This window comes from Gossypium hirsutum, chromosome A12, assembly GCF_007990345.1.
Source record: "Gossypium hirsutum isolate 1008001.06 chromosome A12, Gossypium_hirsutum_v2.1, whole genome shotgun sequence".
NCBI classification, from domain to species: domain Eukaryota; kingdom Viridiplantae; phylum Streptophyta; class Magnoliopsida; order Malvales; family Malvaceae; genus Gossypium; species Gossypium hirsutum.
Window position 1 is genome coordinate 72,334,059 of NC_053435.1, and position 12,590 is coordinate 72,346,648.

The window sequence follows — 12,590 nt, forward strand, 5'->3', positions numbered from 1 at the left end:
TAGCATATATTAGCTAACAAACCTTTCATATACACAATTATGATATTAATCACATTCTTCACAAGTTTCTTCGAACCAAAGCTTATACATATCACGTACGTACCTGTACCATCTGATATCATTCTCATACTTGATCACATCTTTCACTTACTAGTTGAACCATTCGGAATAGAAGTCGGATACTCAAGACTCTCGCACACTAACTACCTATACAGTGGTTCAAAACCAAATCAGGGTAGCTTATATCTGAAATACTGATATCATGGCCCAAAGCCAAATCAACTGATATTCATGGCCCGAAGCCAAATCGGTATAACTCGCACCCGAAGTGCTAATATCATGACCCGAAGCCAACTCAAAGTATCCCCTATTGACATGTCACTAGTATCCTAAACTATTCCTAACGTTCAACTGGGATTTCAAATGTCGAATCGTCGTTGAATCACAATCGATCATATCCATAGTCTCGTATTCACAATTTATGCAATATCAAAGCATATGGAATACATTTGTATTAAAGCTTACAATATATGAAATTACCTCAGGTTCAAAAACGATAAAATTGGTCGATTAATCGAGTACTTTGCCTTTTCCCTAGTCTAATTCCAAATTCCAATTTTCTTGATCTATATAATATCAAATTCAGCTCATTTAATTATCCCTCTATTAAATTTAGTCCAAAACACACTTTAAAACAATTTACACTTTTCCCTTAATATTTCAACATTTTTACAATTTAGTCCTTATTTCACAAAATTACAAATTCACGAAATTTAATCACAACCCATGCTATTCGAATTGTTATTTTACCCCTAGTATCCCATACTTTTCATTTATTACACATTTTAAGCAATAAATTTACACATTTCACAATTTAGCCCCTAGTTTGCATTTTCACTAACAATCACTTAACAAAACTTGTATATCTATCAAAAAGAATTAGTAATCTATCAAGAAACTTCAAAATACATGCCTATTCATCAATGGAAACATTCAAAACCTTTAACAATTTTGCAAAATAGTCCCTGGGCTAGCTAGACCTAGTTGCAACGATCTCAAAAATGTAGAAATCATTAAAAACGGAGCAAAATACATACCTAATTGAAGGAAAATAGCTTTCCAAAAATCCAAGCCCTAAAATGGATTTTCTTGATAGAACCGGCTAGGGAAGATGATAATGAACTAAATTTTTGTTTTATTTTATTTAATTAACCTTTAATAACTAAATTATAAAAATAACCTTAATAAACATTAATTATTTCAAATTTACCAAGGCACTATCATCCAATATTATAATAATGGTCTAATTACCATTTAAGGACCTTAACTTTATGGTTCTATAGCTATTAGACACTTTTAGCTAATAGAACAACACTTTTGCACTTTACGTGATTTAGTCCTTTTTACCGAATTGAGCATCCAAACAATAAAATTTCTAAATAAAACTTTCACACAATCATATATTCATGCTGTAGACCTTAAAATTTCTAAATGAAACTTTGGATTTATGGTCCCGAAACCACTATTTTGATTTGACTAAAAATAGGCTGTTACATGTTTCTTACAAATGGGCACATTTCCCATATTCTCGTAATGCAAACTTTCTTTACAATGCCACTTATCTTCAGTTTGAGCTTTAGACAATCAATGAGCAAATATTTGCTTGTCACAATTTCGCTATGCATGCAAAATATAAAAGACATAAATACAAAAAACATAATAGTGAAATGTGAAATTAACTTTATTTATTTATCGTTCAAATAAATAGAAAACAGTTATATGTTTACTACAATATGGGCACATTTCAATATAATTTAGAGCGGGTTTCTTTACATGCCAAAGTTCATAAGGTGTCTTACAAGCACACTTGGATGGCAGATCATTCAGATTATAGCAAGTCATTTGTATCGCATACTCCTAGAAGGAAGTAGGGAGTTGTGAATAGCTTAACATTGAACGAACCAAGTCAACCAAGGTTCTATTCCTTCACTCAGCTACTCCAATCTACTATGGAGTGCCCAGCGTAATCAACTGGGATAAAATTCCATTCTTTATAAGGTATCCTAAGAACTTGTTAGACAAGTATTCCCCACCTCGGTCAGATCAAAGATTTTTTATGGATAAACCTAAATGTTTTTCCACTTCTGCATGAAAATCTCAAAATTTATCAAAGGTTTCACTTTTGCAGTGCATTAGATACACATGTCCATATCAAGAATAGTCGTCGATGAAAGTCACGTAATAATTGTGACTTCCTTGGGCACTAATGCTCGTAGGACCACATATATTAGTGTGTACAAATTCTAAAGGTTGGTTGGCCCTTTTGCCTTTCACATTAAAAGACCTCTTAGTCATTTTGCCTTTCAAAAAATATTCACATTGTAGAAGACTAGCTTCCTTAAGCATACTTAAGGGATCATCTTTCATGAGTCTAATGATTCTTTTTTGGTTAATATTGCCAAGCCTTCAGTGCCATAGGTACCCCACCTTAGAGTGAGAAGTTTTAAGCTTATTATTCACTATTTTAGTTTAAAGTATCGAGTAGTTATTTGGCTAGATAATGTAAAGATTTTTTCCCATCCATCCATTACAGATTAAAGAAAGATTTTTGTGAATAGCAATCCCTTTATTGAATGTCATGGTATACTTGTCATAAAATAACCATGCTACGAAAATTAAATTCCTCTTAAAATGAGGGTACATAAAATATGTTCTTAAAAACAATCTTTCTAAAATTATCAAAATGTAAAATAACTTGTCCCACTACTTAAGTTGAAACAAAGCTCCCATCTCCGATCCGCAATAAAAGGATCTTGTCATGTAGACTTCTTATTTTGTTGAACACTTATAAAAAAACACACACATGGTTAGTGGCTCTAGACTCAATAACTCAGTTGTCAATTGATTCTTCCCTTAAGAAAGCTTCAACCACTAAGAGTTTCATACATTTTCCTTTTCAGTAAGGTAATCCAAATACTTGTAGCAGTTTGATCTAAAATGCCATTTCCTGTTGCAAAAGAAACATTTGATCTTTTTAGGATCTTTTGACTTCTTACCCTTCTACCTATCCACACGAGGTGGAACCGAAGACTTAGTCGATTTATTCTTTCCCGTAGCTTTCTACTTCCCCTTAGAGGATGAGGGGCCCACAAATAAGTTTTTCTTAGGTTTCTCTTAAACCGGTTTACCTCCATTTAGCATAAATACATAGGATCGTAATTTATTCATAAGCTGAGTTAAGGTAAGTGTCTTGTTTCCCAAGTTGTAAGTGGCCCTAAAACTAGGAAACTCATTGGTTAAGGATTTGAACGCTATTTCAATATGTGTGTTCATGTCTAGTTCAACCCTATTATCCTCCGCTTCTGTAAAGAATCTCATAAACTTAAGCATATGTTCTTTGATCAAAGTGTCGGGTTTCTGTTGAGAGTTTATCAAATATGTAATAGCGGTTTATTAAGCCAATGCGACTTAACCTCTAAGAAAATCCTCCAAATTTTTCATGATCTCTTTGGTGATACGAAAATTCTAGTCTTGCTTTTGCAACACACTACTCATGCTCGCTAACATATAACATCAAGCAATTAAGTAAAAATCTTTCCCATAATTTCTTGCTTTAGGCTAAGCTTCAGGAGGGCATGTTTCATTAAGAATGAATTTTTGTTTCTCACAGCTGAAAACTATTAGCAAGTTCTGTTTCCATTCTCAAAAGTTATCCTCATTTAATTTATTCTTAGTAAGAATGCTAATAAGAGGAGTATGAGACATATTTGAACTGAAAAAATAAAGATTCACTAATTACTATCTTTGTATTAAGCAAATATTTTCATTTTAGCAACATATCAAGAATGCAGTATGATGCATGTGTCTTGTATTAAAACCTTGAAAGAAACTATGTTGTTACGATCATTCTCACACCCATCAATCATGTCACCTTAAGGTTCCATGATTAACTAGTAAGATAATGGGTTACATCCAATCAATTCGTGAATCTTTGTAACGCCCCCACGCCCGATACCATCACCGGAGTCGAGCTTGAGGGGTTATCGAACATAATTTATCAATTTAAGAACTTCAAATCATTTGTTTCTACATTCACAGCTTTCTAGCTACTCGTGTCACAGTTACAAGAAAAATCATATCTCGAGTTACGAAACTCGAAATCAAGATCCGTAAATTTTCCCTGAATCTAGACTCATATATCTATTTAATAATTGTTTTCTAGAATTTTTTTATTGGGAAAATTAGTATAGTTTATTAATTAAAGTATCCCCTATTTCAGGGTTCAACTACTCTGACCTCTGTGTATTACGAATCAGATATATCTCTATACAAAATTTTAATGACTATGAGGTTTGTTTCTATTAAAACTAGACTCAATAAGGAATCTGTACATATAAATAAAAACTTCTAATTATTTTATTAAAATTTATTATAAATTTTTAAAGTCAGAACAGGGGATCTAGAAATCACTCTGGCCCTGTTTCGTAAGAGTTTAAATATCTCATAAAATATAATTTATATTCCTGTTTTGTTCAATCCATATGAAAATAGACTCATTAAGCTTATATTTCATAACTTACTCATCATTTATTTCCATTTATACTATTTTTAGTGATTTTTCAAATTCATGTCATTGCTGCAGCAATATTCTGTTTTAAGGCAAGTTTCATCTTTCCATGAATTTTTATGAACTAGATAACTTGTTAAACTTCCATGATATCAAACATGATCTAAATTAGCCATCACCATGACTTATCAATATCAAACATTTTCTCAACCAAACATGGCCATATCATAAAATTATTTACACAAAATAGGTATATTGCTATACATGCCATACTTAAGTAGTTGTACAAGCCATTTACCAAGATAAAAGTCCTTTGGATAGTGTGATCGAACCTTCGACCCGTCCCGATTCTCGAGCTGGCTTGTTCAAAACTACAATGAATGAAAAGGAAGGAGTAAGCATAAATGCTTAGTAAGTTCATATGTAAATAACAAGTAACATAACAATACAAATATACCAAACAACTTTAGCATGGTACCACCAAAACATATATCACATCTTTAAACATCATTCATCATCTTACCACCTTATCGTTGTTGTATCTATTTTCAACCCGAGGGTTAAGAACACACCTGTCCAAAGTGTCCATTTCACAACACTTACCCAAAACGTCACTTATATCTTAAGTGCTCTTCCATTAAACTAGAAATTTCACCCGTTGAACACATCGGAATACAAATCGGATACATGGATAATTTGCACATAAGTGCCACATATGTAATCAAGAAATCATGTAACCCGCCCCTAAGTGAACTCGGACTCAACTCAACGAGCTCGGGCGTTCGCATCCATAAATGAACTCGGACTCAACTCAACGAGTTCGGACATTTGCATCCATAAGTGAACTCGGACTCAACTCAACGAGTTCGGATGCTCAACCATCCTAGTGACATGTCACTTGTATCCTAATCTATTCCTAAGGTTCAAACGGGCTTTTTCCCTCGATCTCACATTTGCCGTCTTCCATGGAATATCGGAACCGATACTCGATAGCAATTCATATTTATCAAGTAGTAAACATAATTTGCATATTACTCAACATTAACCACAAAGCATAATATTTCACGATTAAAAATCAGCATATCATATAATTAACATTAATAACTTAAAAATAACATTTATGCTACATTATTTACACATGAACTTACCTTGGTACCAAAATATAAAGATTTGCAATTTAGTCCACAATCTTTTCTTTTCCTCGATCACGACTTGAATCTCGTTTTTCTTGATCTATAATACCAAATTAATCTTATTTAATACATACATTCATCAAAACAGCATTTAATACGAACTTTAATAAAATTACACTTTTGCCCCTAAACTTTTGCATAATTACACTTTTGCCCCTAGGCTCAGGAATTAAACTTTATTCCTTATTCTTATGTTTTATAACATGCTGATCACTTTTCCCTTCTATGGCAACATCAAATTCTCTCTCTAACATATACTTGTGACTATTAGGTATTTTTGCCGATTAAGCCCTTTTACTCGTTTTCACTAAAAACCGAGTAGCACAAGTTATCTAACATAATTTAAAACCCCATATTCTATCATAAAACATCAAAATACACAAATTTCACCTATGGGTATTTTTCCAAATATAAACCTTAGGTTGAATTATTGCTAGCATAAGCTTAATCGAGCTTCCGGGATTTCAAAAACGTAAAGAACATTAAAAAGGGGGCTTGGAATCACTTACTATGGAGCTTGGAAGCTTGAAACAAACCCTAGCTATGGAGAACCCTTGAAATTTTGGCCTAATGAAGAAGATGGACAAAAATTGGCTTTTAATTTTGTTTTTAATTCATTTTAATAACTAAATGACCAAAATACCCTTACTACTAAACTTTCCAAAAATTCCTTCCATGTCCTAATTTTGTCCATGAACTTAAAATTGGTCAAATTTCTATTTAAGACCTCTTCATTAATATTCCAAAACAATTTCATACTAAAAACTTCTAGAATACAAGTTTTGCAACTTATTCGATTTAGTCCCTACTTTCAATTTAAGCACTTTAAGCATATAATTTCATCACGAAATTTTCACACAATCATGCAATCATATCATAAACATCAAAATCATTGTAAAATAATTATTTCTATCTCAGATTTGTGGTCACGAAATCACTATTCCGATTAAGCCCTAATTCAGGATATTGCAACTCTCCCCCCCTTTTAAGGATTTTCGTCCTCGAAAATCTTACCGGTAAACAGGTGTGGTATTGGTTTCTCATAGTTTTTTCAAGTTCCCATGTAGTCTCTTCTACCCCATGCTGTTGCCACAACACTTTCACAAGTGCAACACTTTTATTTCTTAGTTTTTTGACTTCTCGAGCTAAAATCTTAATCGGTTCTTCTTCATAAGTCATATCCAGTCGCAGTTCAATTTCTGTAGGTGAAATTATATGTGAAGGATCCGAACGATACCGACGTAACATAGATACGTGAAACACATCATGAATCTTTTCTAATTCGGGTGGTAACGCTAGCCGATATGCTACCGGTCCAACTTTTTCAATTATTTCATACGGTCCAATAAAACGCAGACTTAACTTGCCCTTTTGTCCAAATCTAAGGACTTTCTTCCATGGAGACACTTTCAAAAATACCTTATCACCAACTTGAAACTCCATTTCCTTTCGTTTCAAATCCGCATAAGATTTCTATCTATCTGAAGCAGCTTTCAAACAATCTCGAATCACTTTCACCTTTTCTTCGGTTTCTTTTATTAAATCAACTCCATAAATCTGATTTTCCTTGAGTTCAGTCCAATACAATGGCGTCCAACATTTACGACCATATAATGGTTCATAAGGTGCCATCTTCAAACTTGTCTGATAACTATTATTATAAGCAAATTCTACCAACGGTAAATACTTTTCCCAACTACCTTGAAATTCCTATACACAACATCTGAGCATTCCTTCAAGAATCTGAATTACTCTCTCTAATTGTCCATCAGTTTGTGGATGAAAGGCAGTGCTGAAATTTAACTTTGTACCTAATGCTTCTTGCAACTTTTGCCAAAACCGTGAGGTAAACCTCAGATCTCTACCCGAAATGATTGACAAAGGTATCCCATGAAGTCTAACAATCTCTCGGATATACAATTCAGCCAACTTATTAAGAATCTGTACGTACCGGAATAAAATGAGTCGATTTAGTCAGTCTGTCAACTATTGCCCAAATGGCATTTTTCTTCCCTGGAGTTAACGGCAACCCTGATATAAAATCCATAGTAATCCGATCCCATTTCCATTCAGGAACCATAATAGGCTGGAGTAATCCCAAAGGTACTTGGTGTTCAGCTTTCACTTGTTGACAAACTAAGCACTTTGATACAAACTCGGAAATATCTCTTTTCATTCCACTCCACCAGTACATTTTCTTCAAGTCATTATACATCTTCGTACTGCCTGGATGAACCGCTAAACAACCATTATGTGCTTCATGCAAAATCTTTTGAATCAACTCATCATTTTTCAGTACACAAATCTGATTTTTAAACATCAAACAACCATCAGAACCGATTCTGAAATCTGATCCCGTATCAGCTTCACACTGTTTTCTTTTGGCTAGCAAATCTTGATCATTTTTTTGAGCTTCAAAAATTTCTTGTAAAAACATCGGTCTTGCTCTTAACTCTGCTAGAATTGAACCATCATCTGAAATTTTCAACTGAGTGTTCATAACTCTCAAAGCAAACAACAACTTTCTACTTAAAGCATCGGCAACCACATTCGCTTTTCCCGGATGATAATCGATAACAAGCTCGTAATCTTTCAATAACTCCAACCATCTTCGCTGTCTCAAATTCAAGTCTTTTTGTGACAACAAGTATTTAAGACTTTTGTGATCGGTATATACTCGGCACTTTTCACCATACAAATAATGTCGCCAAATCTTCAAAGCAAATACCACCGCAGCCAATTCCAAATCGTGAGTAGGATAATTCTTCTCATGAGGTTTTAACTGTCTCGAAGCATAAGCCACCACTTTTCCTTCTTGCATGAGTACACACCCCAAACCATTTAGAGAAGCATCACTATACACCACAAATTCTTTACCTGATTCGGGTTGTATCAACACTGGTGCTTCAGTTAATAACTTTTTCAATTCTTCGAAACTCTATTGACATTCTTCCGTCCATTTAAATTTAACATCCTTTCGGAGTAGTCTAGTCATAGGAGCAGCAATTATAGAAAATCCATTTACGAACCACCGATAATACCCAGCTAGCCCCAAGAAACTTCTAACTTCAATTACATTTTTCGGTGGTTTCCAATCAACAATGGCTGAAATTTTACTAGGATCAACCCGTATACCATCACCTGAAACAATATGACCCAAAAATCCAACTTCCCGGAGCCAAAATTCACTTTTACTAAACTTAGCATACAGCTGCTTATCTCTCAAAGTTTGCAAAACTATCCTCAAATGCTCAGCATGCTCTGTCTCATCTTTTGAATAAATTAAAATATCATCTATAAACACCACAACCAATCTGTCTAAGTATGGCCGAAATATGCGATTTATTAAATCCATAAACACAGCAGGAGCATTTGTCAACCCGAATGGCATAACTAAAAATTCATAATGACCGTACCTTGTTCTAAAAGCAGTTTTAGGCACATCTGACTCTTTTACTCGCAGCTGATAATACCCAGATCTCAAGTCAATCTTTGAAAACCATGTCACTCCTTTTAGCTGATGAAACAAATCATCAATTCTCAGCAACGGATACTTGTTTTTTATTGTCACCTTGTTTAACTGCCGATAATCTACACATAATCTCATAGAACCATCCTTCTTTTTCACAAATAACACGGGAGCAACCCAAGGTGAAAAACTCGGTCTCACAAAGCCTTTATCAGTCAACTCTTGCAACTGCGACTTTAATTCTTTCAACTCTGTTGGTGCCATTCTATATGGAGCAATCGAGATTGGAGCTGTTCCCGGTATTAAATCAATACCAAATTCTACTTCCCTGACTGGAGGCAAACCCGGTAATTCTTCTGGAAATACGTCCGCAAATTCACACACAACCGGCACTGATTCAACTTTCTTTTCAACTTCTTTTGTATTAATTGCATACGCCAAATAAGCTTCATAACCCTTTCTCAAATATCTCTGAGCCGACATCGAAGAAATCATACTAGATAATGCCTCTGATTTGTCTGGCTCAACCCGCAGAATTTCACCACTTTCACACTTTAATTCTATAACCTTTTCTTTGCAATTTATTATAGCATCATGCAATGTCAACCAATCCATACCCAAAATAACATCAAATTCATCAAACGGTAACAACATCAAGTCGGCCGGAAAGTAATGACCCCGAATCATTAAAGGGCATTTCTTGCTTACTTTATCAACTATCACGCATTTGCCTAACGGGTTCGACATTCTAATCATAAATTCTGTGTTCTCAACAGGTATATTCATACTAGACACCAGTTTAATGCATACGTATGAATGAGTAGAACCAGGATCAATCAAAGCAATAACATTAATATCATAAAGAGAAAATGTACCGGTAATCACTTCACGCGCTTTAATAGCATAAGTTCTAGCCGGAGCACTTCCCTCAGATTTAACTGCTGTATCTCTGGCTACATTCTTACTGCTTGTTTCACTTCCAGCTTTTCTCGGATACCTTCCCCTCGAGTTTGCACCACTAGCTTTTACACTCTGAAATTTTTCTTTCTCAGCTCTCTCTGGGCAGTCTCTAATAAAATGATCCGGAGAACCACATCGAAAACATTCATTTGCTCTGCATGGACCAAAATGATTTCTACCACACCGCTGGCACTCGGGTTTAACAAATCTCGAGTTCCCTACACTGGCTGCAGAAGTATTCTAAGATTTAGGACCCACATTCCGCTTCTTAAAATTTCCATATGATTGCCCAACTGAAACTTGGGAACGAGGATTCATATTTCTTGACTTTCCGGGTTGCTGTGAAGGTGCCTTACTCATTGGCCTTTTCTTCCAATTTCGTGTCTCAGCCTCTACCTTCCTCTTCCCTTTAAGTAGTTCTTCAGCCTTACAAGCTCGATCAACTAGAACTACCATTTCTTTCAGTTCAAGGATCCCGACAAATACTTTAATGTCTTCGTTGAGCCCGTCTTCAAATCGTCGGCACATCTTGGCTTCTGTAGGAACATATTCCCTGGCATACTTACTCAATCGAACAAACTCTTTTTCATATTCTGAGACTGTCATATTACCTTACTTCAGCTCAAGAAACTCTTTACATTTCTGATCAATAAATCTTTCACTAGTATATTTCTTCCGAAACTCTTCTTGAAAGAATTCCCAGGTTACCCTCTCTTTCGGTACCACCGAAATCAAAGTCTTCCACCAATTATAGGCTGAATCTCTCAAGAAAGATGTAGCACATTTCAAACATTCTTCAGGTGTACAAGATAATTCATCAAATACCCGGACAGAATTTTCAAGCCAGAACTCTGCTTTCTCTGCATCATCATTAATATTTGCTCTAAATTCTTTAGCCCCTTGTTTACGAATTCTATCAACGGGGGTTCTGTGAAATTTTATCATATCCACTCCTTGAGGCATTGGAGGCATAGGTTGAGGAATTGGGGGAGGTGGGGGAGGTCGTACATTTGGGTTCGTACGAACAAACTCAGTGTACCATACACTCATTATTTGGAGAAAGTCTTCCCGATCCCTTTCTCCTTCTCCTTGACCAACAGTAGGAGGTGGGTTTTCAGTCGGCGCTGCCCCTTCAGCCGGAGCTAGCGCATTACTCTCTACTTCATTTGCCACAGCTGGATCGGGATCCATTTACTATATAAAAATCATTTAAAAAGGTCAGAAGTCGTCACACTATCACAATTCATACATATGGCATGTATAGCAAAATCCGTACATACAACATGTAGTCCGAGAACCGACTAAACCTGCTCTGATACCACTAAATGTAACGCCCCCACACCTGAGACCATCACCGGAGTTGAGCTTGAGGGGTTACCGAACGTAATTTATCAATTTAAGAACTTCAAATCATTTATTTCTACATTCACAGCTTTCCAGCAACTCGCGTCACAGTTACAAGAAAAATCATATCTCGAGTTACGAAACTTGAAATCAATACCCGTAAATTTTCCCTAAATCAAGACTCATATATCTATTTACTAATTTTTTTCTAGAATTTTTTTATTGGGCCAATTAGTACAGTTTATTAATTAAAGTATCCCCTATTTCAGGGTTCGACTGCTCTGACCTCTGTGTATTACGAATCAGATATGTCTCTGTACAAAATTTCAATGACTATGAGGTTTGTTTCTATTAAAACTAGACTCAGTAAGGAATCTTTAAATATAAATAAAAACTTATAATTATTTTAGTAAAATTTATTATAAATTTTTAAAGTTAGAATAGGGGATCCAGAAATCACTCTGGCCCTGTTTCGTAAAAGTTTAAATATCTCATAAAATATAATTTATATTCCTGTTTTGTTCAATCCATATGAAAATAGACTCATTAAGCTTCAATTTCATAACTTACTCATCATTTATTTCCATTTATACTATTTTTAGTGATTTTTCAAATTCATGTAATTACTGCAGCAATATTTTGTTTTAAGGCAAGTTTCATCTTTCCATGAATTTTTATGAACTAGATAACTTGTTAAACTTCCATGATATCAAACATGATCTAAATTAGCCATCACCATGACTTATCAATATCAAACATTTTCTTAACCAAACATGGCCGTATCATAAAATTATTTACACAAAATAGGTATATTGCTATACATGCCATACTTAAGTAGTTGTACAAGCCATTTACCAAGATAAAAGTCCTTTGGATAGTGTGATCGAACCTTCGACCCGTCCCGATTATCGAGCTGGCTTGTTCAAAACTACAGTGAATGAAAAGGAAGGAGTAAGCATAAATGCTTAGTAAGTTCATATGTAAATAACAAGTAACATAACAATACAAATATACCAAACAACTTTAGCATGGTACCACCAAAACATATATCACATCT